The following is a 26,711-nucleotide window of genomic DNA, read 5'->3' as shown; positions in this document are numbered from 1 at the left end:
GTCATGTTCTTTAGTTATAATAATAAATATTAACTTTACGTTGGATTTAAATCAAGTTTCTTCATAATTTAAGGTTACTTATACCTACGTAATGATGTTGATCTCCTTAGTATGTACGCGCCACAAGTCTTACTAGGGCTAGCATGATCAGTTCTCCATATCTCTGTAGGAATGGAACTCAAGTTCTGTCAGTGTCCTGACAGCATTGCTCTGATTTTAGAGATGAAACAGATAATATTTTGTATCTGGCCTTACCAGATAGTAAGCTTATATTTGGCCAATATCAAATATTTAAAAAGTATAGAAATATACAGTGAAAACCCTCCATAACAACATTTATAACTAAATATTGGTATAATATCCAAAATGTAAGTCTCAGCTATTTGTAGCATAAACATACCAGAGAGAGTTAACACTGGTCATTACAGCTAGGTACTGTCTTTAATGACCTAACTAGCTGATGCGCGCGACTTCGTACGTGTGGATTCAGATTTTTAAAAATCCTGTGGGAACTCTTTAATTTCCCCAGATAAAAAGTAGCCTATGTCACTCTATGGTCACTCTCCATGTCTTTGTCTATAATAACAATAGTAAATAAGCCTTTATTCAGACATGTTTCATTTTTACATTAATATGTTAGTCGCTAATAATAATAGGTACAAAATTACAAATTAAACTGCAAGATTTTACATAACTATTATTTATTAAGTCATGTATACAGCCTCGATAACCTACAATTCGTCTTTTTGCCACTTTTTGGCAAAGGCCTCCTCCAATTGTCTCCATATATTTCAGGTTTTCTTTTTTGCACAGTAATTAAAGAAAAAAGAAATAAATAAATAAAGAAAAACGTTAATTGTGCCACACATCACATCTTGTATAGTTGGTTATCCCAGCGCTTCCTCCACTTGAACATTAAACCTAACATGCGTGTGTGTGTGTGTAAGTGTGTGTGCGTGCATGCGTCCTTGCGTGCGTGTGTGTACATTCAACTATAAGAATATTACTTAACATAAGTCTGATCAGATGGTAGAAAATTGATGAAATTGTAAGCAAAATAATTATCTAAGAGACGAAATTCATAAAAATCTAATAAAAAGTGAATAATTTCCATAGCGTAACTGGACTCCATTCGGACAACCTCGCACGCAATTTAGCGAACTATATCAAGAATTTCTGATATTTGCATTTTATCAGCATTCATTACTCCCCAGCAGTTATGCCGAACTGGTTTTGATAGTAATGAAAGCTGTACCTGATTCGCGGTGCGGGGTGATAATTTGTGCGAGCGAGAGGCTAGATTCTCATACGCGGGCACGCGTCCTTCGCGAACGATATGTTATGCCTGGTAATTTTTTTTAAATGGCCCGGTTTCGGTGAGCTACTGACTCCTAAAGGCTACTGCCTGGTGACTACTGAATCCTAAAGGCCCTTTTTTACGCACAGTATCTGAAGTGAATTCGAGAATTCTCGATCCGAAGTAGCCCAAGTACTATTTGTATGCGAAGTTGCGCACTACATCCGAATTTCGTTTTAGGTATTGAACATTTTTGGAACTATTGCGTATCCCCTCATACAAATAGACTAAAGACTAGATGAAGAATTTTTTTTTTTTCAGTAACAAGTTAGCCCTTTATTGCGAATTGCGATCCCATGTCGTGGTAAATGCAGTCTAATTTAGTAATGGGTAACTTGGAAGAGGTATCGTAGTTCAATTAAACCCAATCTACCACTAATCGGTTTCTTTTTCGTACCAGAACGTTAATAATTTTTTTGGAAGCAAGTCTTTGCCGATAGGGTGGTAACTAGACATGGCCGACGGCCGTAGCCTCCCTACACGACGGACCAGAAACAATTTAAATTGTAAATTCCCAAATTGCTCCTGCCGGGAATCGACCCCAGAACTTCCCACTTAGAATATATATAGGTGTCAAATCTATCCGCTTCAATACGCAAATATTTCCTTGTGATGTTTGACATGGGTATTTTAGCGTGTGTGCTTTTCAATCTTTAAATAGTAAATACCAGCGACATGACGTATTGTACCTACACATACTGTCTTCTGTGTGTGTGTGTGTGTGTGTGTGTGTGTGTGTGTGTGTGTGTGTGTGTATGTGATGCCGGCATTTAGGTTTCAGAGCACTAATTTTCCCCCATCTTGTGGGTTTCCTCACAAGCAAAAAAGACGGCATAAAATTAGCTAAAAACTAAAAGTATGAATCTTCCTCCAATAAGCGATTGCCTATTTACAACTGATGTAGGATTCGGAACTCTACCTTATTAGTTATTAGTTATTACTAATATTAGTAGCTAGTTATAACTGTCTTGTGAAGTGAAATAATCCTCCACTCAAATCATAAGGGCCAAGAGTGAGAAAAACGTGAAACTCATCAAGCTATTGTATTGTATGAGAGGAGGAGATTTAGAAGGATCCTAAAGAGGGGTATATAAGCTGGCACTTCTCAGGCTGAGATCTATGGGGCGCACTTACCATTTAAGACACTGCTAAAACGAGACAGCGTTATATAGCTGGCATTAATCTGTCTTGTTTTTACTGAAACTTAAGTCTAAGCAGAGTACGCTCTATATACATTTCACCCTTACTAAGCTCTCTCCAAAAATATAACAAAAGTTGTAGTTACGCCTTCCCTACATTGCTTTCTTCTTTTTGTTGGTTGTGAAACAAAATAATTTAAGTATTTGGCAGTAATAATAGCGTAGGAATAAATAATTATGTTTGTTAAACTATTGGCGTAACCATAACATTTTGCACCTACGCAAATATTATGGGTATGGGTAAACTTTCAAAATGGCCGTTCGATATTCGCCCACTGTTATCCAATGGTAACTATGAATAATTCAATATCTATTCACTGTACAGTAATATAATATAAATTATTATTGGTAGGTAGGTACCTACTGTACACTTAAGTGTTCACATTGCACAATATAATATAACACATAGTTACTTACACATTTTTTGATATTATGAAAATGTTATTGGTACTTGCGTACAGTACGCGGCCGAAAGTAATGTACATAGGCCTTTAAAATGACATTTCGGATTTGTAGAGCGTTGTCTCTGTCACTCATACCTATATGACGTTCTGTCGGTCTGCACGACATAGACAACGCTCTACAAATCTACTATCTCCTTTTAAAGGTCGATGTACATTACTTTCCGCAGCGTACTGTAAGTACTTTTTACTAATCATTTTTATTATTTTGTATTTAACTACACTTCATGGACTTTTCTAAATAATTAAAAAATTAAGTAAAGCGCCGTCTCCACGGACGGCGATAGTCTCGCCATGTGACAAAATTCGATACAAACTCTATGGGCCAATCTCCACAGTGCGGTACTATCACCACAGCTATCACGGCGATAGTTTGTATCTAATTTGAAATAGAATAAGAATCGAACAAACCCCATTGAATCCTTCTCCAATCGAGCCGCTAACAGAAATGGTTACATGGTTACTTCAAGAACAAGAAACGTCACAGTATTTCATGTTCTTGATTAAAGAGAAAGGAAATTGAGTGATCTATGCAACCATGTTGTAAAATCTGGTTTCGCCTGCATAATTACCTTACCTTAATTGTATGCTACATAAACGGATTAAATGCATGCTTCATTTACAACTCTTTTAGACGTAAAAGGGAATGAAATTACTCCAATTGATCGAAGGCGAAATCAACGACGACAACTCTAACCAAACAACATAATTATAATGTTGAAAAATAAGCGAAAAATACATTTAAGTAAGAGTAGATAAGTGACTTAAATATTACTTAACGATGGAATCGGCTTATTTTACTGTTACCATTTATAAAATACTAGCTTATGCTCGCGACTTCGTCCGCGTGGACTACACAAACTTCAAAAAAAAAAAAAAAAACTTCAAACCCCTATTTCACCCCGTTAGGGGTTGAATTTTCAAAAATCCTTTCTTAGCGGATGCCTACGTCATAATAGCTGTCTGCATGCCAAATTTCAGCCCGATCCGTCCAGTAGTTTGAGCTGTGCGTTGATAGATCAGTCAGTCAGTCAGTCACCTTTTCCTTTTATATATATACAGATAACAAAGCATATAACGCCTACTATCCTTGAGGACTTGAGCCGCTGGATTCAGGCGGTGCAAGACCGTAGCTTGTGGAAGTCCCTACAAGAGACCTATGTCCAGCTGTGGACGTCTATCGGTTGATGATGATGATGATGATGATCCTTGAGGACAGCAGTTATTTAACGCAAGTGCGATAAATATCAATTTTATCACCAACTTAATCATGCCTCAAGCTTGAACCTCAGACCAATATTTTAGGTCCTAAAACTGATACCTTTTGCATTATTATATACCCCAGAATGTGCTAGACTACGACTAAAGTAGTCCAGCGGCCGGCGGGGTGATTCGCTAACTCGGTGTCTAACACTGAATGATAGCCATCGAGCTCATTTGACATTGGTTGTTTCTACAATACTGCTTCATTGACATTAAAATAATATTCGTAGAAAACCTTCAATGGATTATAAATAAATATCAAATAAGTTCGGTGGCTTTCATTCAGTGTTAGACACTAAGTTAGCGAATCAGCAGGCAGGTAAGTTTTTATGGTTCTCGAAAGTCGATGTAGAGGCATCGGAATAATATTTCATGACAGCACTCTTGAATTCAATACATCTAAAGTCAAAACCGATAGGTACCGAAGTTTTTTAGAAATAAAATCTGCAATCGATCATAAAACAAACAGCTACATCAATATCCGCGCAAACTATATTTGTCGAGCTGTGCAAACTTGTTGTAAGGGTACTGATAATATTTTGCGAGGACGTCTTCAAGTAATTGATGGTTTACGCTGCGTACACGCAAGTACCGAGAAGCCGCCATGTTGTCGCATGTTTCCGGCGCCTCTGCCCCGCCAGCGGGCGTAGATAAGGCGTTATCATCCGCTCATTGTTCCTCAATGCTGCTGAGGTACCTAATTGGTATAGGACGTTGACTTGGCTATAATTTAGGCCCGCATGACATATTTATGTACTAGACCAGTATAACTATCAACTTTTCCTTAAATCCTTGTGTCACGTCGATTGTCGCTGATCTGTTGTAATCACCACCACCTTGATACTCGTTGCCGCTAGGTACAGCAGCACTTTCCTGACTGGTTAATTTAACTCATCTTCCAATTTTTACTTGCAAATACCTCTCCAATACTAGATTTTTTTATGAACTCTTTCATCAAACAATAGTATGTTGTTACTTGTTGTACAATATTTATGTCAATCAGTTCACAAATTTAGCTTGTAAACTCCAAAAGTATTATGACTTCAAAGGATTATATTCAGGAGATTCAAGGCGAGGTCGTACGGTGAATATGTATTTCATGGTTAATTTATTCATTATTGTGGTTCACTTTAGGTAAACACAAGATATACTTAACTTGTATTACCCATTTCGGTGACATTTGACTTAAATGGAAACGCAGCGCCATTGTAGACATAAAGCAGCAAGGCATTGAGCCTTTATTTACGAGGATTTTGAGTTAGGCTTTACATGGAATTGTCTGGGTAATTTCCATACGCCCGCAATTATCCCACAAAGCTTTCGCTATAATCGAGAATGCTTCAATAGAGAAGGGGCTATCTGAAAATGTGCGATAATGTACATTACACCACTTTAATATAAAACCCTTCTGACACCACTCAGCCCGATATCGCCCGCATTGTACGCCACAAACTTCATGACTAAGTCCACTGTCAGGGGTATTCGATATGGGTTAAAATGTTTTTACTAACTAGTTGATGCCCGCGGCTTCGCCCGCGTGGATTTAGGTTTTAAAAATTCCAAATTTCGTAAAAACATTTAAACGCCTGATTCTTTAAAAATTCCGTAGGATTACGATTTAGGAATGCAATTCCTTTCAGCACCAAGGCTAAGGAGTTGGGTCCTCGAGTTCAAAAAAATCTTTACTTAGTAGGCACCTCCAATATCAATTTATAACCAACATTTTTTATGTGACATTGTCGCAAAGTGTATCGATTAAAAAATGATAATATCTACACTAATATTATAAAGAGGAAAACTTTGTTTGTTTGTTTGTTTGTTTGTTTGTTTGTTTGTTTGTTTGTTTGTTTGTACTGAATAGGCTCAAAAACTCCTGGACCGATTTTAAAAATTCTTTCACCATTCGAAAGCTACATTATCCACGAGTAACATAGGCTATATTTTATTTTGGAAAAAAATAGGGTTCCGTAAGATATTTGGGTTTTTCGGACACAAGGTGTAAAAAATCAACCAGAAAAGTTACTTATTTTGCGTACGCTGCCTAAACTATAAAAGATAGAACCATAAAATGTTCTAATTAATTGTAGATCTTATAAATATCTACAAAAAAGTCCGCGACACACTATACCCATCTATGTCGAGTGAGGCACAGCAACCATTTTTTTATTTAAAAATCTTGAATTTTTTTGGACTACATTTAAACGCGTTTATTTTACTCATGCTATTAATCCTTATCAAAATAAATGATTTCATCACTAAGAACAGTTTATGGAGATAATATTTGGTCTTTGAATGATTAAAATTGGACGTTTGGTTTTGAAGTTATGGCGAAATTAAAATATTACGATTTCTGCTGCACGGCCCGTTGTCTACACTTATAATATTATAAAGAGGAAAACTTTGTTTGTTTGTTTGTTTGTTTGTTTGTTTGTTTGTACTGAATAGGCTCAAAAACTACTGGACCGATTTTAAAAATTCTTTCACCATTCGAAAGCTACATTATCCACGAGTAACATAGGCTATATTTTATTTTGGAAAAAAATAAGGTTCCGTAAGATATTTGGGTTTTTCGGACACAAGGTGTAAAAAATCAACCAGAAAAGTTACTTATTTTGCGTACGCTGCCTAAACTATAAAAGATAGAACCATAAAATGTTCTAATTAATTGTAGATCTTATAAATATCTACAAAAAAGTCCGCGACACACTATACCCATCTATGTCGAGTGAGGCACAGCAACCATTTTTTTATTTAAAAATCTTGAATTTTTTTTGGACTACATTTAAACGCGTTTATTTTACTCATGCTATTAATCCTTATCAAAATAAATGATTTCATCACTAAGAACAGTTTATGGAGATAATATTTGGTCTTTGAATGATTAAAATTGGACGTTTGGTTTTGAAGTTATGGCGAAATTAAAATATTACGATTTCTGCTGCACGGCCCGTTGTCTACACTAATATTATAAAGAGGAAAACTTTGTTTGTTTGTTTGTTTGTTTGTTTGTTTGTTTGTACTGAATAGGCTCAAAAACTACTGGACCGATTTTAAAAATTCTTTCACCATTCGAAAGCTACATTATCCACGAGTAACATAGGCTATATTTTATTTTGGAAAAAAATAGGGTTCCGTAAGATATTTGGGTTTTTCGGACACAAGGTGTAAAAAATCAACCAGAAAAGTTATTTATTTTGCGTACGCTGCCTAAACTATAAAAGATAGAACCATAAAATGTTCTAATTAATTGTAGATCTTATAAATATCTACAAAAAAGTCCGCGACACACTATACCCATCTATGTCGAGTGAGGCACAGCAACCATTTTTTTATTTAAAAATCTTGAATTTTTTTTGGACTACATTTAAACGCGTTTATTTTACTCATGCTATTAATCCTTATCAAAATAAATGATTTCATCACTAAGAACAGTTTATGGAGATAATATTTGGTCTTTGAATGATTAAAATTGGACGTTTGGTTTTGAAGTTATGGCGAAATTAAAATATTACGATTTCTGCTGCACGGCCCGTTGTATTATATAAAGAGGTAATGTCGTTAAGTTTGTTTGTAGGGGGTAATCTTTAGAACTACTGAACCGATTTTAAAATTCTTTCACCAGTAGAAAGCTACATTATTCCTGAGTGACATAGGCTATACGGGATCTTTAAAAACCTAAATCTACGCGGGCGAAGCCGCGGGGATCAGCTAGTATTATAATAAATCGGTTCATAAATCTCAGCGATTTAGGTGTATATAGGTAGAATAGTAACTTTTTTACTCAATAAACTGTTAGAAAGTGCTTTTGAACAGTTTGTTGAATCTACTTAGTACTGATTCGAAATACTCTTCCTAGTTCCCACCGAAAACAGCCCCCCGATTGTGTAAGTAAAACGTATTCATCGTTATCGTATTCGTCAAAAAATTCAGCCCTTTTATTGGTTGATTCGCTGTTTTCATTTTTTCACAGCCAATCAAAGGGCAGAATTTGTTGACGATTACGATAACGATGAATACATTTTGCTTACACAATTGGGGAGCAGACCAGCACTTTTCAAAAATTTAAGTAATAAGTTGTATATTTCTACAGTATGACCTATAAATGACTGCAATCGCCACCTGCTGGATGTGAATCTAATCCACACTGCATAAAAATTAAAGATCTGAATCCTATTGAAAAGCAATGGAAGTTTATCAATACGTTGTTGTGGTGGAGTGTCACCAACTAGGGCTAGCTGCCGGACGCTAACGGTCGCGCGCATTCCTTCCCTCTTTCCTTTCAACACAAGCTAATTGCTTCTTATGCGCAAATGTTTCATTTTGTGCACAATGTACAACTCTCAACTCAAACAGTGCGTGCTTTGTTCAAGTAACGCGTATTTTAATGGTGTCAAGCTTATGTACCATTCTGTATTCTGGTTCATCGCCATTTAGCAGGATTAACTGTTTGCCATTATAATTTCTTTGTGACTCCTGCTAACTTTCACTCATAACGTCATTAGATTCCCAACATCGATGGTTCCCACCATTAAATTACTTGTGTCTAAAGTTAGTGGAAAATATTAAGCCGTGCCTGTTATCATTTGAATAGGGCTTCTTACTCAATATAATCCTTCTAAAACATTGACATTGAAATGTCAGTCTAAATGAGTTCATTATTTGCTTGATTATTTTGCCTTGTACTCCGCTGTATTGTATTTGCAATTTAAATTACTTAAACACGCATAAATTATTTTATATCACCACAAATCTGCATTGTGTATTGGATTTTAAACAATACAATTATCCTTTGTTACAAATTGTAAGACTTCGATATTTTTTTTAAACATATCTGGCTGTTGGTGGTAAATTATGTCTTTCTCCTATGCTCCATTAATTACTCGTCAAGTAATAAGTAATAAATTGAGATGTTCCATTAGCGATAAGCATTAGTATCTATAACTACTCACGATAGATTGAATAGAATAGAATAGAATAGAATAATGTTTATTCGAGGTATATAGGTGGTACATGGTGTAGGCAATATCGTCCTGTACAGCAGTGCAACACCTCGAACAGGTAGGCCACTCAGCTTGTGTTGAGACGTCGGGCCCCTCAGACACAAACCTCTAGAGCAAATATCTGAGGTACCAGTTGCCCCAACGCTGATTTTCAGTGACCGCCTTTTAAATATTACCTAAACGTCAGTGGCATAGAATACATAAAGTTGGCGAGTAAATGGATAAATAAAATGAAAAGTGTTTACAGTTTTTAAATTTAAAGTGATATAGGACATAAAAGAAGAAATAAGAAATAATACATTGAAATAGATGTTGTAAATTGTAAGAATAGGAAAATTGTACGATAGTTTTTTTTTTTGTAAGTATAATAAAGAAAAAATAAAATAAAATAAAATAGCTCGCAAGGTGTGGATGAGAAAGTAAAGTTTGGTAAGATAAATAAATTAAATAAATTTTGACTAAATCTGTAACTTTTGAATATTTAAAAGATGTTTTTTGAATTTTACTTTAAAAGCGCCAGAAGTCTGAAGGTTTCTATAAGGTGGAGGAAGGTTATTCCAACATTTCGTTGCATTATACTTAAAACTACCTCTGAAAGCCGCAGATGCATGACGCGGCATAAGGATTAAATATGCAGCTGCCCTGGTATGGTGAGTGGTATGAATATCACTTGCCCACTGCAGTTTATGGTATAGATACTGAGGAACTTGGTATTTTATAACCCCAAATAATAAAACGGCAAAGTGTAACTGTCTCCGGTACTCCATTTTCATAACTCCAGCATTATTTAAGAATGGCGTGACGTGAGTACGGGGTGGTATTTGAAAACAGTAACGAGCGCAAGCATTTTGTACCTTTTGGATAAGATTCTTAGTGCGAGCTAGTAATCGTGGACCGATGACAATGTCTACGTAGTTCAGCTTAGATAAAACTAAAGATTCACATAGTTGAATGCGCACATCTGTTTTAATAAAAGGTCTTATTCGATACAAGACCTTGAGACGGTAAAAGCAGTTTCTTACTGTGTTAAGTACATGCTTTTCAAATCGGAGATTTTCGTCCATTATCACACCAAGATTACGTGCCTCAGTAACGCGTTCAATGTCTTCGCCTTGTATTTTTACGGTAGGTCTTTTACCAGAAATTTTTTGTATTTGAATTTTTGTTCCAAGGATGAGATATTTGGTTTTAGTTGGATTTAACACCAAGCAGTGAGACTCTGACCATTTGGCTATGTTGCTTAGATCTTCGTTTAGCTTATCCATAGCTTCATAGGTCTCATTTGGTGCAAACGATATATAAATTTGTATATCATCCGCATACATATGATAATGACAATGACGGATCGATTTAATGACGTCTGCGCAGTATAATATAAATAATAGGGGACCTAATATGGAACCTTGGGGCACACCTCTAACTACTGGTTTGTATTGTGAATTAGAGGTAGAACCGTCATCATGTTTTAACTCTACTGTTTGAATTCTGTTACTCAAATAACTAGCAATCCAATTTACAGCTTCAGGGCTAAGACCATAATATTGCAATTTGGCTAAAAGGAGTGGCACATTAATTGTATCAAATGCACGTGAGTAGTCCAGCAATACAAGTATCGTGCCCTGTCCTGCGTCTTGTGCACTTAAAATGTCGTCCACTACATCGATTAGGGCGGTAGACGTACTGCGATTTTTTCTAAAGCCAGATTGCTTGATAGGCAATATGTTGTTAGATTCAAGAAAATCTGTGAGTTGCTTACATATTACCTTTTCAAGTATTTTGGACAAACAGGGTAGGATACTTATAGGACGAAGATCCTTAAATTCAAGAGGGTTGACCTTTTTAGGAATAGGGCGAACTATAGCTTTCTGCCATGAAGCAGGGAATACACTAGTTGTAATTGACTTGTTAATTATATTTGTTATAATTTCAAAAGTATAAGGAAGTATGGTGAGTAGCATATCAAGCGAAATGCCATCTGCACCAGTAGCATTGGATTTAAGGGAACGTAATATTTTTGAGACTATTGTGTGATCAACGGTTTTGAAGGAGAAAGTTTGTGTCCCAAAACGAGTTGAAACGTAATATTCTATGTCGGAAGATGAAGCTTGATCTCTACCTGGAATGTTAAGGAAGTGACTGTTTATTGTTTCAGGAAAACTGAGTGCGACTGGTAAGGCTTGATCGTTTTTATTTTTTATGTTAACGTGACGTTTCACGTGTTTCCATAAATAAAGAGAATTTTTAACATTATTATTAATAAACATTGTGAAGTATACTGATTTTTCCATATATATGGCCTTTTCCACTGAGTACTTTAAATCTTTGTAGAATTCAATATGATAATCTTTCTTAGTTTTACGTGATTTGGCATGTGCTTCATCTCTTCGTCTCATCATCAGCTTAATATTATAGGTCACCCATGGGTAATGTGAATCTTTGATAAGACAAGGTTTAAGAGGAGCTAAGACGTCAAATACCCATAAGACACAACTATTAAAGGTATCAACCATATCATTTATATTTAGAATAGAATTTACCTCGTCCCAATCAATTAATAGTACATACTTTTTTAGTTCGTCTGTATCAATATCCTTTATATATCGAATGTAAGCTCGTCGCGTTAAAGACTTCGCCTTGGGAATATTCAGTTCGCACGAGATAAAAGCATGGTCACTGAGCGTGCATACATAGTCAACCCATATGCCTTCCACGTTTACATCTGAGCATATTAGGTCAAGCAAAGTCTCACTGTGACTAGTGAAGTGCGTGGGGTTTATTACATGTTGCGCCATATTTGTAAAAGTCAAAAAGTCTTTAAACATTATTGTACTTATATTATTTGTATCCAAGTAATTTATGTTAAAATCACCTAATAACAGAATATGATCATAGTATGGGAGGGATCCAAATGTGTCAGTCAGAGCGTCTATAAATATACCTACACTTAACCAGGGAGGTCTATAAGCAGTTCCAACAATGATAGTCTTACCGTTTATGTTGATGCTGAGCCACATTTGCTCTACATTTGTAGTATTTGGGTGAGTTATAGTCCTCGCACACAGACCGCGTCTTATACAAAATCCTACACCTCCTCCACGAGAGCGTATCTCAGCGGAACGCGGTATATGTCTCAGGAGGTAGCCCGGCACAACCGGCGCGCGCCCTTCCTCCCCATCCCGTAGCCAAGTCTCGTTAAGTGCAAGTATATCAACGTTATGGCGGTCCATGGCGTACAGAAACTCATCATGCCTAGTTCCTAGCGAGCCTGCATTAAGGAAACCAAATCTTATATTACGTGATTTAAATTTAAATAATATAATAAAATAGTGTAATTATCGTACAACGAGCCATTCAATAGATAAATGAAGTATTTAGAAGTAAAAAATGAATATGAATATTGTATAATAATATAATATATAAGAGATATGAAATATTTAAGAAGAATCAGTACCCGTATTGAGTCATAAAACCTATCCTTGTGTGTAACACTGCCGTACAGGTCCGGTACATAAATTAGGTTAATTATAAATAGTAAAATATTACAAAATAAAATTTTAAAACATGTTTTAGAAATATATAAAACGAATCTTACACTGTATACTAAGCTTAAATTAAAAACAAAAATATAAATTAAAGAATTAGTGAGTATGCTTTTAACTCTTTTTAAACATATTAATAGCGGAGGACAGTTACTTGCCAATAATCCGATACCTATATAGTATACTTGTGAAACCATAACAAACAGATAGTTACACAATAATATATCTACCAAGTCTATACAACATAACCTTCTATCGGCTTTTTTAAATTGTAACAATGAAATATTACTATGATAGTTACTCTGTATTATTTTAAAAATTAAAAAGATATAAAAAACATAAAAATCATTCCTTTTTGCAAAAAACCATTCGTTTCTCAAAAGTCCGGTGTTGAAACTTAATGTAATAAGGAAAGCTATACACATCCAACAGTCCCGCCCCCAAAAAACTTGGCCAAGTCATTGGAAGTGCGTATACGGCGCACTTCCGCGCCCTCATCACGCCTTGCATATATTCGACCATCTTTGGTCCAAATATATCTCCAACCATCGCGTCGGCCCAGTTCACGGGTCTTGAAAAATAAGTTTTTGTTTGCTGTTGTGAGGCGCTCATTCACGTAAAAACGCTTAGTTTGACACGCTTCAATAATCCCTGTAGAGTCAGCGCCACGGCGCACCCGCGCGGCGCGGAGCAAGTCATCGCGTACCGATCGCCGCGCAAGGCGCACTACGATAGAGCGCGGCGGCCGCTGCTGCCCCGCCGCATTATCGGCGATGATTCGCCGAGGACCCGAGCGCTCTGCACTGACGATGTCCCGCTCTTCCAAACTCAGTCCGAATTTCTTTGATACAAGCAAAGTGATGTTCACGGCATTTTCTCCACTTTTCTCATCGAGCCCGGCGATCTCGACATCGTTTAGCAGATTTTCTTGCTCACGCTCGTTGAGTTCTAATCGCAGTTGCGAGATAATTTCCGATTCCGGTACGTTGTTACCCTCCGGAGGGGACCTCTTTTCCAAAAATTCCAACCTCTCTTCTATTCTCTTATTTTCTGTTGGAATCTTCTTTTCTAAACTATCCAATCTCTCCTCTATACTGCACACTCTATTGTTAAAATCGGCAACAGTGGAGTTTAGCCGCGAGAGTTCCTGGCGTATTGAGCCCATTTCTCGTGCAACTAGTTCACCTAATAACTTCACTTGAAGAGCGAGAGATTTAGGCGAGCTGTCATCGTCTGCACCTTCGAAGGATATGTCCTGAACCGAGTCTGTCGCTGTCGTACCAGAGGCAACATTGTTTGTACTACGCCTTGCACAAGTGCAACCTGCACATAACCACTTTGTCGGCTTTCGGCTCCCCGAGCCAATGCCGACACATGGCCGATGAAAAAATAGTTCGCACTTCGTACACCGAACGCCATCTGCCGTGGCAAACTTTCCACATATATTGCATTTATTTGCCATGGTTCGGTTTTTGGCAAAAAGGACGTTGGTTTACAATATTTGGTTTTTGACGAGGAACTTTTGACTATGGACACTAGATGTCACCTTCGATTTATTGTTTATATTTTTTATCAATTTTTAATTAAGTATATTTTTGTTTAATAATATTAAATAAGTTTTATGTATTATCCCACTGACCAGTTCACTAAAGAAAAGTAAATATTCACAAAAACACTGCAGTTCCGGGAATTGAAAATATCAAACTTGTTAGCTGAGGTTATTTTGGTGCACTGAGATATTGTTATTAAAAGTTATGTAACCAAACTATTGCATTGTAATGATTTGTTTAGTCCTATTTCACTGTATCACTTTGTTATTAGAATTATTATTATTTTAGATGATGTTAAATAACTTATTTAATAACTGTACATGCTTTATTAAAGAATATTGCCATTAAATTAACAAGAAATGAATTTTAAAAATTTTATACGCTAAAACCACTGACATTCGTCGCGCCCGCCATCCAATCATCTAGATCATCTGATTGCGGTCGCTGATGCTATTTCTGTTCTCCGCTGTAGGTATTTAATGGAATGTGCTACATCGAGGCATCTGCAATAATAACTATAATAATATGTATTCTTAGAACTTTGTTTATCTGAGATATTAAAGATTTCTTTATAACCAGTTATGGAAGTAGGTGGTAGGTACTTCGTTGAATACCATCTTCATTAATTTAATGACTAGTTCTAAGTATATCTAGATTCTAAATAATATGTTCTTAGTAACTACTGCCCAAAGAAAGAAGTACTTAATGTTTTCAGGGTCCATGTATGTATGTATGTGAGCAGATTCGGATGTATTTGGGTTGGGGTATCGTTAGAATTCTTACATCATCCCAACTGGCACTGGCTATAATTTCGTTTGACAAAAATTCAATATGGCAGGGCAGTTTTTTTTATTACCTTTTTTTATTATGCCTTGTAACTTTAGCGTGCTTTAGCTGTTTTTCTAGGTATATGAGTCAGTGAGGTCCCGTCTCAAAATATTTATAGAAATCTGATTTAGGCTTTGCATGTTTTCGAATTTACATTACAGCGAACTAAACATCGCCAACCGTTTTTCCTGTTATGCAAATACAGCACACGCACTCCTACAGATTGTTTATCCACACAATGAAGCGTGGTATTACCTATTCTTGACTATTTTGGAACTGTAGCCATGGTTTCTTAATAGGTAGTAGGTACGTAAAATGTATCTACTGCCTGTTGGAAAGTACGACCATTATAATAGCTGCTTTTCTTTTGCTAAGTTGCTCACTTTTCTAATAAAATTTTCTTGGAATCCTTCGTTTACGTCATCATTATCATCAATTGCCATGCCATGCCATGCCATGGTCTTGCTCTTCCTGAATTCAGTGGCTCCCTGCCACTTGTTTGATGTCATCCATCCATATAGTGGAGGGTCTTCAGTGCTGCGCTTTCCTGTGCGAGGAAAGGTTTTCAAAATCCCGTGGGAACTCTTTGATTTTCCCGGTTAAAAATTAGCCTATATCTGTCTCCGGGATGCCAACCACTATTTCTGTAGCAAATATTAAAATTGATCAAATAGGTAGATAGGCCGTGAAAATCAGTCCGAGATATAAACAAACGTACAGATACACTGTGCATTTAGTGTCTAGGCCGTAGGGTTAAAGAAAGGCATAAATCATGCCCTACGAGTTACGTAACATTTCTATATAGGTATATGCTTGGATTTCGGTTTTAAAAATCCTGTGGGAACTCTTATTTTCTGGGATAAAAAGTAGCCTAATCGATTGAACGGGTGAGCTGTGAAAGGCTAGCAGACAGACAGACACACTTGCGCATTTATAATATTAGTATGGATTTACTATGTATTTTTGATAGGGGATCGCTTACTACTCGTACATAAACTAGGTATAAAGTTGTGGAACGTGATTGGCGGAGTATATGCGAATCGATAACCGCGAACTACGCCGGATGATTCAGGATGGCGAATGACTGTAGCGGTCATGCATGATTGCGACCGGTTTTACCTCTACCGATGACGTCACTGTACCATAAGAATCGACGTTCATAACCTCGTCGCGGTGATGATGTTATTTATACGAAAAAATATCAGTAACATAAGTGACGTAAGCTAGTATAACTTCAGAATAACAAGCTATACCACACCTAATTTAGAGTTATTTGGAGTTAAATAATTATATAAGTTAAGTTAAATAATAGCAATTAATACTCGTCACCTATTTCGAGTAATGTAGGTATTTATTGATTGGCTACACTTTCGTAGCAGATTTTCCTCTTTTATTGCTGATGCCCGCGACTTCGTCCGCGTGGAATTAGGTTTTTTAAAAATCCCGTGGGAACTCTTTGATTTTCCGGGATAAAAAGTAGCCTATGTCACTCTCCAGGTCTTTATTTATACCTATGCAAAAAATCACGTCAATCCGTTGCACCGTTGCGACGTGATTGAAGGACAAACCAACAAACAAACAGACTTTCGCATTTATATAATGGTACGGATTAGATTTGAATACTTATCAATATTTTATGCCTTATATTTTATTTTAAATGTAACTAATTTTCTATTAAACGAACTTGGCCAACGCGGCGTGGTGGATTTTGGCCTAAACCCTTTTCATCCTTAATGAGGGTAGAGTCTCATCCATCACACGTAGAATAGGGTCGAAATATCGACAAATAAAACCATTTTGAGTAGTTTTAAAATTACGAAACAACTGTTAAAAACTCAGAACATAATAGGTAGGTAGTAGGTACCTGTGCTAGCCTAGTGGTTAGGGCGTCCGCCTTCTAGTCGGAGGTCGGGGGTTCGATCCCGAGCACGCACCTCTAACTTTTCGGAGTTATGTGCGTTTAAGAAATTAAATATCACTCGCTTTAACGGTGAAGGAAAACATCGTGAGGAAACCTGCATGCCTTAGAGTTCTCCATAAAGTTCTCAAAGGTCTGTGAAGTCACCAATTCGCACATGGCCAGCGTGGTAGACTATGGCCAAAATCCTTCTCACTCTGAGAGGAGACCCGTGCTCTGTAGTGAGCCGGCGATGAGTTGATCATGATGATGATGATGAATATTTTTAAATAACTGAAGAAGGAAGTCTTACATATTTTCAGGCGTAAATATTTATTGCCTCTTAAAAATTAATTATTAATTGAGCTAAAAAGCTAGACCTTCTAAAATTGACTCTGCTCTGATTCCAGAAGGTCGAATTAATTTTACGGCAGTGTTGAAATGTATTTTTTGTCGCAACCGTTTTATTGTAATTATTTATCGACTATAAAATATAGCCATAGACGGAACAAAAGGGCGTATGTCACAAACTCGTCACTTAGAATATAAAAATTAAAAATACTAAGTATACCTACTTACTTAATTATTAACTATAAGTCGTAATAATATCCTAAACGCTCAATACTAATAATAAACTCAAACTTATAGTTATTTTATTCCAACAACCTTTCACAAATTCTGGCAATCGGTAGGGAACCCCCGCACAGCCTCCGCGCTAACCCGGTGCGGGCGGGCGCGGATGATGTGCGGGTGTGCGGGCGTCCCCCCCGCCTCACACCCCGATCTACTATAGGTAGGTAGGTACTTTTATTCTAGTGAGGTGATAACTATTTTCATTAATTTAAAACTAAAGCTACGAACTTCGAGGATTCCAAAATACTAACATGCCCTTGTCTATGTAGAAGAAGAATAAAAAATAAATAAATAAAAAACATTACAGAAAATAACTGTTGCAAATATGAATGATGACCAGAACGTATGATTGTGCCGACCCCACGCAGCGTGGGATAAGGTAAGGAAGAAGAAGAAGACCAGAACGTATGATGGACCTGTAACTTTTTTCGTTATTTAATATTCGAAATAGAATGTACAGTTATAGTAACGAGTTACGACCACTAGTAGTACAGTAGGTACTGTTGTAAATCTTAACTCGTGCCATTAAATTTTGAACAGGTCGGGTCGCGTTTCAATTTTCTATTTATAATCGGCTGATTTCATTCCGCGTAGTTATGCTGGTTTTACAAGCCTATTACCTACTCGTGTGCTATTGCCATAATATTGATCCCAAGCACTTTACTATGGCACGTTCACTAATTAAGTACACATGTATTTGTTTCTTCCATACCTACAAATGAATTAAGATTAAATTAATCGTGAATTTTGTAAGTTATTTCTTCATGTAAATCTTATTAGGACTAAAATAATCATATTTTTAGATTCTAGTTGCATAGAAAATAGATTTGACGAAAAATATATAACATAATAAGTAAACATTAGATCACTTAATTATATAATGCTCGTACAGATACGAACTTAGAGTTACGAATAAATAAGAAAAATATTACTGATTTAGGATTTCTTTTTGTAATTTTCTTAAAATACCTATAAGAAAATTACAAAACAACTGTAAAACAATACCTAAACCAAGAAATAAAACAAAGCAAGGTAAAAGTAGAAGCAGGATCAGATTTTATGCACGTCAAACAAATTAGTAATAAATCGATCGATCTCTTTATAGATTCATCATGACCACAATCGATGGCGTGGTCGAACCACTGTTACCCTAGAAACACAATGAGAACTGTTCTAACACGTTTGTACGCACGAAGTATTTGAATAGCTGCCAATAACTCATTGATACCAGCGTACCACGTTTCAATATATTCAGTAAACACATTGGTAAACTTATTTCGAATGACGTAAGATATAGAACATATAAATAAAAAGTGAAAATTAGACCTATACAAATGTATAATTTACAATCAATGGTAAGTTGTCCGAGAAAATCATCTCTCGGTGGATATAGGGATTTTATAAGTAGGTAATACTTGCCAGTATGTTTAGCTTTAAAGCGTAATAAAAAGGTACTGTCTCTTACGACTTTACGATCCTAGTTTATTACCAAAATATTACTTAAAGGCAAAGAGCAAGATTTGTTGAATTTGAAAAAAATACATTTTCTTCTTAGTTAGGTATTTCGATAAATACAATGAAGATTCTAGCAATATGTAAATTGCTAAAAACACATCTTTTTTGTAGATTTGTGACTAATCCTTATCACCCATCGCTGGCCCCACTACTAAGCTTAATCTTCTCTAGAAATGAGAAGGGTTATGACCGTAACCCACCACGGCAGCCAAGAGTGGATTGGCAGCCTTCACACACCTTTGAGAATATTATGGAGAACTCTCAAGCATGCCGGTTTCTTTACAGTATTTTCCTTCACCTTTAAAACAAGTTAAGATCAATTTGCATACACGTAATTACCTACTAACTACTTAGTTATTATGAAAAACTTAAAATATTTTGGGTATTTCATGTCGGAAGAGTCCTCAATATTTGTTTGAAGACTACAATACAATAATAAAATTATGTTCCACATTTCTGCATGCTCTAATGAATTATTCTAAGCACGACATGCGAAATTCTCATAACAACTAATGTGTGTGGCCTTTTAAATCATCCATTACTGTTGTCATAATAAAAACGGGTGTTTTCTGAACTTCAGTAGGTCAAGGTTCGTTGTATCGCCGCTCCTTTTATTTACCGATCCATTAAGCGCAATTGTTTGCCCACGAATCCTTTGTTCCACAATAAATGAATGTTTTTCTTTTAACACTCGCTTTCTTGAAGACTTCCTTTTTAAACAGCTCGTTATTGTGACCATTATCTTATCACAAGTATCGGTTGAACGTAATGATGGTATTAATTCTTGTAATCTACTCGTATATTATGTAAGTAAGCCAACTGTACTTTACACTAGTGTACAGCGTGCTTGTGTGTAGATTTCTAGTTGTCTGATACCATAAGCGTTTGTATTCCATTACGTACGTTGAAAAAATTCAAAGGCCCCGTATAGTATACTTTGTGTTGTCAGTTTGTCAATTACGCTCGGATACTTGCTATTGTTTATTTTTAGAGCACATTGAATGCATCCGCTTGGCGAAATGCTGTAGGATATACTTATCGCCAGTTATAATTGCATTGTCTCATGGAATGTGAGTCAACATATTATATTTATTCATTCTTGTTAACAGATGTTTGTATCATAGATATTTTAGTTACGATTTCAAATTGAATATCTTGCTTTCCCTCCCAAGTTCCTACGAAGCATTTATTAGGTGTAGGTTATTTTTGCATTTGAACTGTATTGTTTAATAATACAGGCTTTACTTCTTATTCCAAACTCTACTTGAATTTAATAGGAACAAATAGCGTTTAAACTATCGTGAGTTTATTTACGATAGTATAGACAACTTCGGAACAATTTTACAGTAGGAGTCAATGTTTATTTATATGTATATCCAGTGGAAGAGTTTCCTCCTTCGTCAAACACTTTTGTTTCTATAGCCTTTCAAACAGTAGGTATATCCTCGCAGCCCATAGGTACTTCTAAACTCAATACCTCGATAGAAAATAACAAACTCAATAGGACTCGATGCCTGTTTATACTACGTGGTAGATGCGATCCTCGAACAGTTTTGTTCCAAATTTAGCCATTAAATCCGGTTCCCCTGTATAATCCGCAAGGAAGCCGTCTCGAGTAGGGGGTCGTTGTTCAGGTCAATGCTCTGAAAATATTCGAATACTTCACTCCTGCGTCCTGATGTCACGTTATTAAAAGTTGTCAGACCTGCTTTTCTTTTTCAACTTTTATGACTCAAGGAATGCCTAGAATTTGGAATTTATTTAGGTTTATTTATAACATGATGGGGCTTTCGAAATCCTTTTCCTCGGTTGCCCGATTTATCGGTTTTCTTCTTTCAGGATTGGTCAGTGTATAAAATATGCTTTTCCAGCGTCTGTGAGTAAGAAAGCTTACAATATATTTATTAAGGGTTATGAATAACATTTTCGCGATTTAATCAAGTACTTTGGAATCTTCCAGTTGTAGGATTTTGCGATTTCTCATACATCATAGTTTATCAGTGGTTAAATAAGTAATTTTTTTCTTTGTACTTGCTTCATTATTCAGAATCTCTGCCTTCTGCACTTGAAAGTTATGTCTCCAACTTCATCGCCCTCCACTCGTTTGAATCGTGTAGGTACTTATGGCCTTTCAGTAACGTCGTGTCGATCTATAATTATTTGAAAACAGATTTCACCTGCCGAGTTTCAGCAGGTTGCTGTTTAAAAGAAAGATACGTACGTAAAAGGTGCGTAGGTAGGTACTTTTTACAATGTTTTACAGTCAAGTAATATGTAAACAAAGGTAATCGGACATAATCGACCCGCTTTGCGGACACGAACCAAAATAGTTTTAAATCAAAGATAATATTGTAAACCTTTCTGTATATATAAATACTAGATGATGCCCGCGACATCGTCCGCATGGATTTAGGTTTTCAAAAATCCCGTGGGAACTCTATGATTTTCCGGGATAAAAAGTAGTATATGTCCTGCCCCGGGATGCAAGCTATCTCTATTCCAAATTTCGGCAAAATCGGTTTAACGGATAGGCCGTGAAAGGCTAGCAGACAGACAGACACACTTTCGCATTTATAATATTCGTATGGATTTGATTCAAAATGAATGGGCGAAAAAAGTTATTAAACATCGAAAAGCGTATAAATCAATAGGTTTTTCTTTCATGGTACCAAAATTATTTAAATTTTTTCGTGATTCCCATGACCCACAACGATGTGACCTAGTAGGTATGTATGGTAGATCAGAGCCGTATTTGAATACATACTTACTGTTACCTAATTTCGCTTGTGTCCGCCACCGCAGATATGGTTTCCATACTAAAGTAGGTACCTTTATAAATCAAATCAAGATTCAAGCCATTGAATGACGCGCCTTAAAATCTGATAAATCATAATTGATACCGTCAGTATGAAAGTGGCCTAACTCTATAAAAGACAACATAAAAATGTTTTCGTGAAACATTTGAGTGTAGGTACTTAATATAGTTTTCGTGACCGGATACTTAAATAGATTATGTTTTAGTAGTGTATGTAACCCATTAAGATGCCATTTTGAATTGATACGAAAATAGACAAATGATTAAGAAAATGAATATTTTTTGCAATCAAAAGAGCTCTCTGGGGTAGTTTTAACTGCTTTATGACTTAGGTCACTATTACACTAAATCTTGAATTTATTCTTAATGTATTGTGCGCGTACGCTATGAGGCAATCTCCACTTATAATACTTCCATTGAGCGCCGCCCCAACCTCGTGCATTTATTAAATAGTCGGCGAGTGCAAGTCACTCTCATAATGATTGGAGATAGGGTTATATTCACGAAATTGAATCGGGTTTAACCAGTTAACCCTATTAGATGGCCACCCGCATTGTTGTGTCGCAACCATAAATTCATCATAATAGGCGAAATTAGACACTTGCCTTAACAAAGAATGATCATAATGAGATGTTTAGAAACAATCAACGGGATACCCATTTCATCACTAAGATCTTAGTGTAGATGAAAATCAGTACAGTAAGCGGCAGAAAGTAATGCACATCGGCCTTTAGAATGACATTCTGGCTTTGTAAAGCGTTGTCTCTGTCACTCATACCTATATTATTTACGCTCTAAAAATCTATCTCCTTTTAAAGATAGATGTATATTACTTTCGGCCGCGTAATGTAACCATATTATAAACGCAAAAGTGTGTTTGTTTATTTATTGGTTTGTCCTTCAATCACGCCGCAATGAAGCAACGGATAGGCGTGATTTTTTGCATGGATATAAGTGACAGACTACTTCTTATTCCGAAAAATCGTAGAGTTCACATGGGATTTTATAAAAAGTAAAAACCTAAATCCACGCGGACGAAGTTTCGGGCATCAACTTGTGATAGAATAATAGGGAGTCCTGCATTTACAACGTTGTTAGACTAATATGAGATACATTCTAAAAAGTAGGCTAGAATAATGGCCTATTTTTGCCAAGGTGTCTTACAATATCACGCTACTTGGCACATAGCCCAATCCACACACACACGAAACACAACACACGAAATTTTTATTCTTTCAAATGCTAGGTGCATCAAGTAAGCAAATTTTCGCATTTCTATGGAATTTAAAATGGTATCATCATCGTCATCGCCAATCCATCGCCGGCACACTACCTACTGAGCTCTTCTCGGAATAAGAAGAGTTTGGCCATAATTCACCACGTTAGCCAAGTACGGATTGGAAAACTTTACACACCTTTGGAAATATTATGGAGAACTCTCAGATATGCAAGTTATAGCAAGTTCGAAAAATTAGAGATGCCCGGATCGAATCTCGGACCACCCGAATAGGAGGCTGACGTCTTAACCACTAGGCTATCGCCTATCATCGCTTATAAAAATAGACATACTTATCATATTTTGAAGTCACATTAAAGTGTTAAAATTTTGGCCTGGGAAATTTTAGAGACTCCATCCATCCGTCCATTCTCAGATTTCTTGTTTATTAAAATCGGCTTTATATCGAACAAGATAAGGACTGTAAGATTCGTCATGAGCGTATGTTCCCACGCGAAATGTTCGGGTGGTGGTAAGTGGAGAGATAAATATTTGTAAACACAGACATTAGCCCCTGACCTCGCTCTAGTCGCTGTGTATTCTAGACAAGTGACATATAAACGGTAATCGGTGCAACGCAGAGTTGTTTAGATACAATCGTCATTCCAGCTATTAAAATTATTTTTAAGCAATTATAATGTAATAATGGGGCCGATTCTCTTGTCTTCAATCTCTAAGTTTAGGCAGCATTTTAAACATTGCTTGTACCTACTACCTGCAATAATAGTTTGAAAATTCGTTTTTAACTTTTCAACTCAAATTGGACTCATTTTCCATAATGAGTAATGATGACTGAGTGATAAAAATTAAATCTGAAAGTCATTATATATCTGAACTTTAAATGATCATTCTTTGTCGACAGCTAGAGTACGTAGCTAACTGCCTTATTAGGTTTCCTGTCAAGAAATTTTCACCAGTAGCCTAGAGTTGAGAAGTTGGCGATGCTGTGTATACCTATAACTAACCTCTCTCCGGTCGTGTTAGATTCCCGTCCCATCGGAATGTGAGACTGAAATCTATAAAGCAGATTTAGACTTTACTCGGAATTAAGAGAGATTTAAACCTTTTAAATCTCTGCATAATTCTGTATCATGTTATTTTATCTCCGTTTTAAGTCTGAGGCTACACTAAGTCAAAGTTCGCTCTATAGATCGACCTGAGAGTGAAGAAACAGAGTCCAATCAGAGAGTCCAGCACTCATGTGGTCCAGCTGTGCGTGTGTGTATGCATACTTATGCACTTTTAATATCCCCTGCGTATTGATAGCTAATCTCTATTGAGATTGGGCGCTGAGGCCGAAATTCGGTTAAGAGAACATCAACAAAATCTAGTAGGTACACTGAGAATAGTTACAGAAAGTGAGAGTAAAGCATTATTATGTTTTAGATCAAAGATTAGTACTAGATCATGTGAGTCATTGCATTAGAATTTGATCAATTTCAACAAGTAGGAACACCCATGAGTCCAGACGTATCCCATGGCACATGGCTCGTTCTGAGCGTTGTGTCCCGACGAAAATAGACAAGTTGCTATTTATATTCTCCGTATCCGCCCGGAGCACGCGCGCTGCTGCGTCCGCGCATTCATGGCGCCCGCGTAAACATGGCGCCGATTTATAGCATTCGTCACCTCAAAATTAGTATGCCGTCAAAATTAAATTAGTAAACTCGACGAAAATTGTTTTAATAAAAGGCGATAAAAATTATTCGTGTGTAGTATTTTGATATTTTTTTTAAATATATAAAAGATGGTAGCCAAATAGTAGTGTTGTCGCAATTCGCGATGGGTTTTAGTCGATCTTGGAAGCGATGGAAAAAATAGGACGAATTTACCGCCATTATTGGCGATAACTTCGCTATTTTCCTACATTCATTGATTATTATCGGTTCAATAAGTCTTAAAAAAATATGACATCTCGAGCGAAATCTCAACAGATTTTTTGAATTTTGTTATACCATTTATAATTCAAACCCATATAATTAATGTGAAAGTGTGTTTGTTTGTTGGTTTGTCCTTCAATCATGTAGCAACGGAGCAACGGATTGACGTGATTTTTCGCATGGGTATAGTTTAAGACCTGGAGAGTGACATACTTTTAATCAAAAGCACGCATACAAAGTCGCGGGCCTCAGCTAGTACAACTAGTAACTAATAGAAAGTTTTAAAACTATTAATCGTTATGATCTAGAACGCTGGTATAAAATTGTGGGTCATGAAAGTTAATAAACCGAAAAGCCTTTCAGCGAAAGCGGATGCAGTCCCATCAATCATGGTTAAACTATAAATGCGATGGGGAAACTCATAATTCGTTAAACCGCCCACACCTTTCCCATGCTCCTGGGAGGCTTTGTTGCCTCTATGACCAAAAACCGTAACAAAGCCTATAACGGTCTAACTATAAATCTTAAATTAAAGTTTGTTGTGTGCTGTGCGTGTGATGTAATTTCATGAGAAATTATTATCGATTACAAACGATTTTACAGCTATAACACCTACCTCATAGATTTATAGCAAGTTTGCCCGTTTTTATCAATAATTTTTATCTTGAGAAATATTTTCATTTTATAATTTCTTGTGCTTTTTGATATTTTTTTTTCGATACAATAAAACCTCTTCCTCGAGCTAGGTATTATGTACTAGTAATGTACAACATCCATGACTATTAGTTACACCAGCCAGAACTATGGTTCTTGGTCCAGAATTAAGCAGATCTTGGACTCAGTAATCAAGCCCTTCCCGTTCTGAGCGACTTCCTGCCGCCTGGTAATAACTAGCCTTGAGTATATTCATATATCTACTACATATTCCAGATCTTTTTTATTATCATAATGTGTAGGCACGTAGGGCAACCTCCAACTACTTTGTAGGTACTACCGTCATCATGACGGTCATAGACAAGTACAAAGTAGTTCATCTTAGTGAATACAACATTAACTCATTCCATACTGATATTATAAAATGGGAAAGTGTGCCTATCTGTCTGTCTACCTGTCTGTCTGTCAGCTTTTCACGACTGTAATTTGGTACAGACATAGCTTACATCCCGTAACGCCACAGACGTAAGCTACATTTTATCCCCTAAAATCACAGAGTCATCACGAGATTTTTAAAGAGCCTAAACCCCAGACAAAGTCGCGGGCATCATCTAATTTCAACTGAAAACAGATTTAATGCGCCTTTTAATTTTATTTATGTAACCTCGGTGACGTTAGTTATAGCGTCTCTATTTTTGAAGTACCTACTTAAAAAGTTACACTTACCAATACAGTGACATTGACCACATACGCCTTTGGTGGGGATGGCAGAGATTATAAGATCATTAAAATAATATAAACACAGTGTTATTTAAAGATTTAATGGCTGTGGTACTGTACGAAG

General features: G+C 36.3%; 1 protein-coding gene across 4 annotated transcripts in view; it reads left to right on the top strand.

Moving 5' to 3' along the window:
• LOC117990652 (unc-112-related protein-like) overlaps nt 1–26,711 on the top strand; it is a 55,603-nt gene that overhangs the window by 347 nt on the left and 28,545 nt on the right. The window lies entirely within an intron of this gene.

Source organism: Maniola hyperantus, chromosome 18 (assembly GCF_902806685.2).
Source record: "Maniola hyperantus chromosome 18, iAphHyp1.2, whole genome shotgun sequence".
Lineage (NCBI taxonomy): Eukaryota > Metazoa > Arthropoda > Insecta > Lepidoptera > Nymphalidae > Maniola > Maniola hyperantus.
This window is presented reverse-complemented; position numbering and strand designations above follow the sequence as displayed.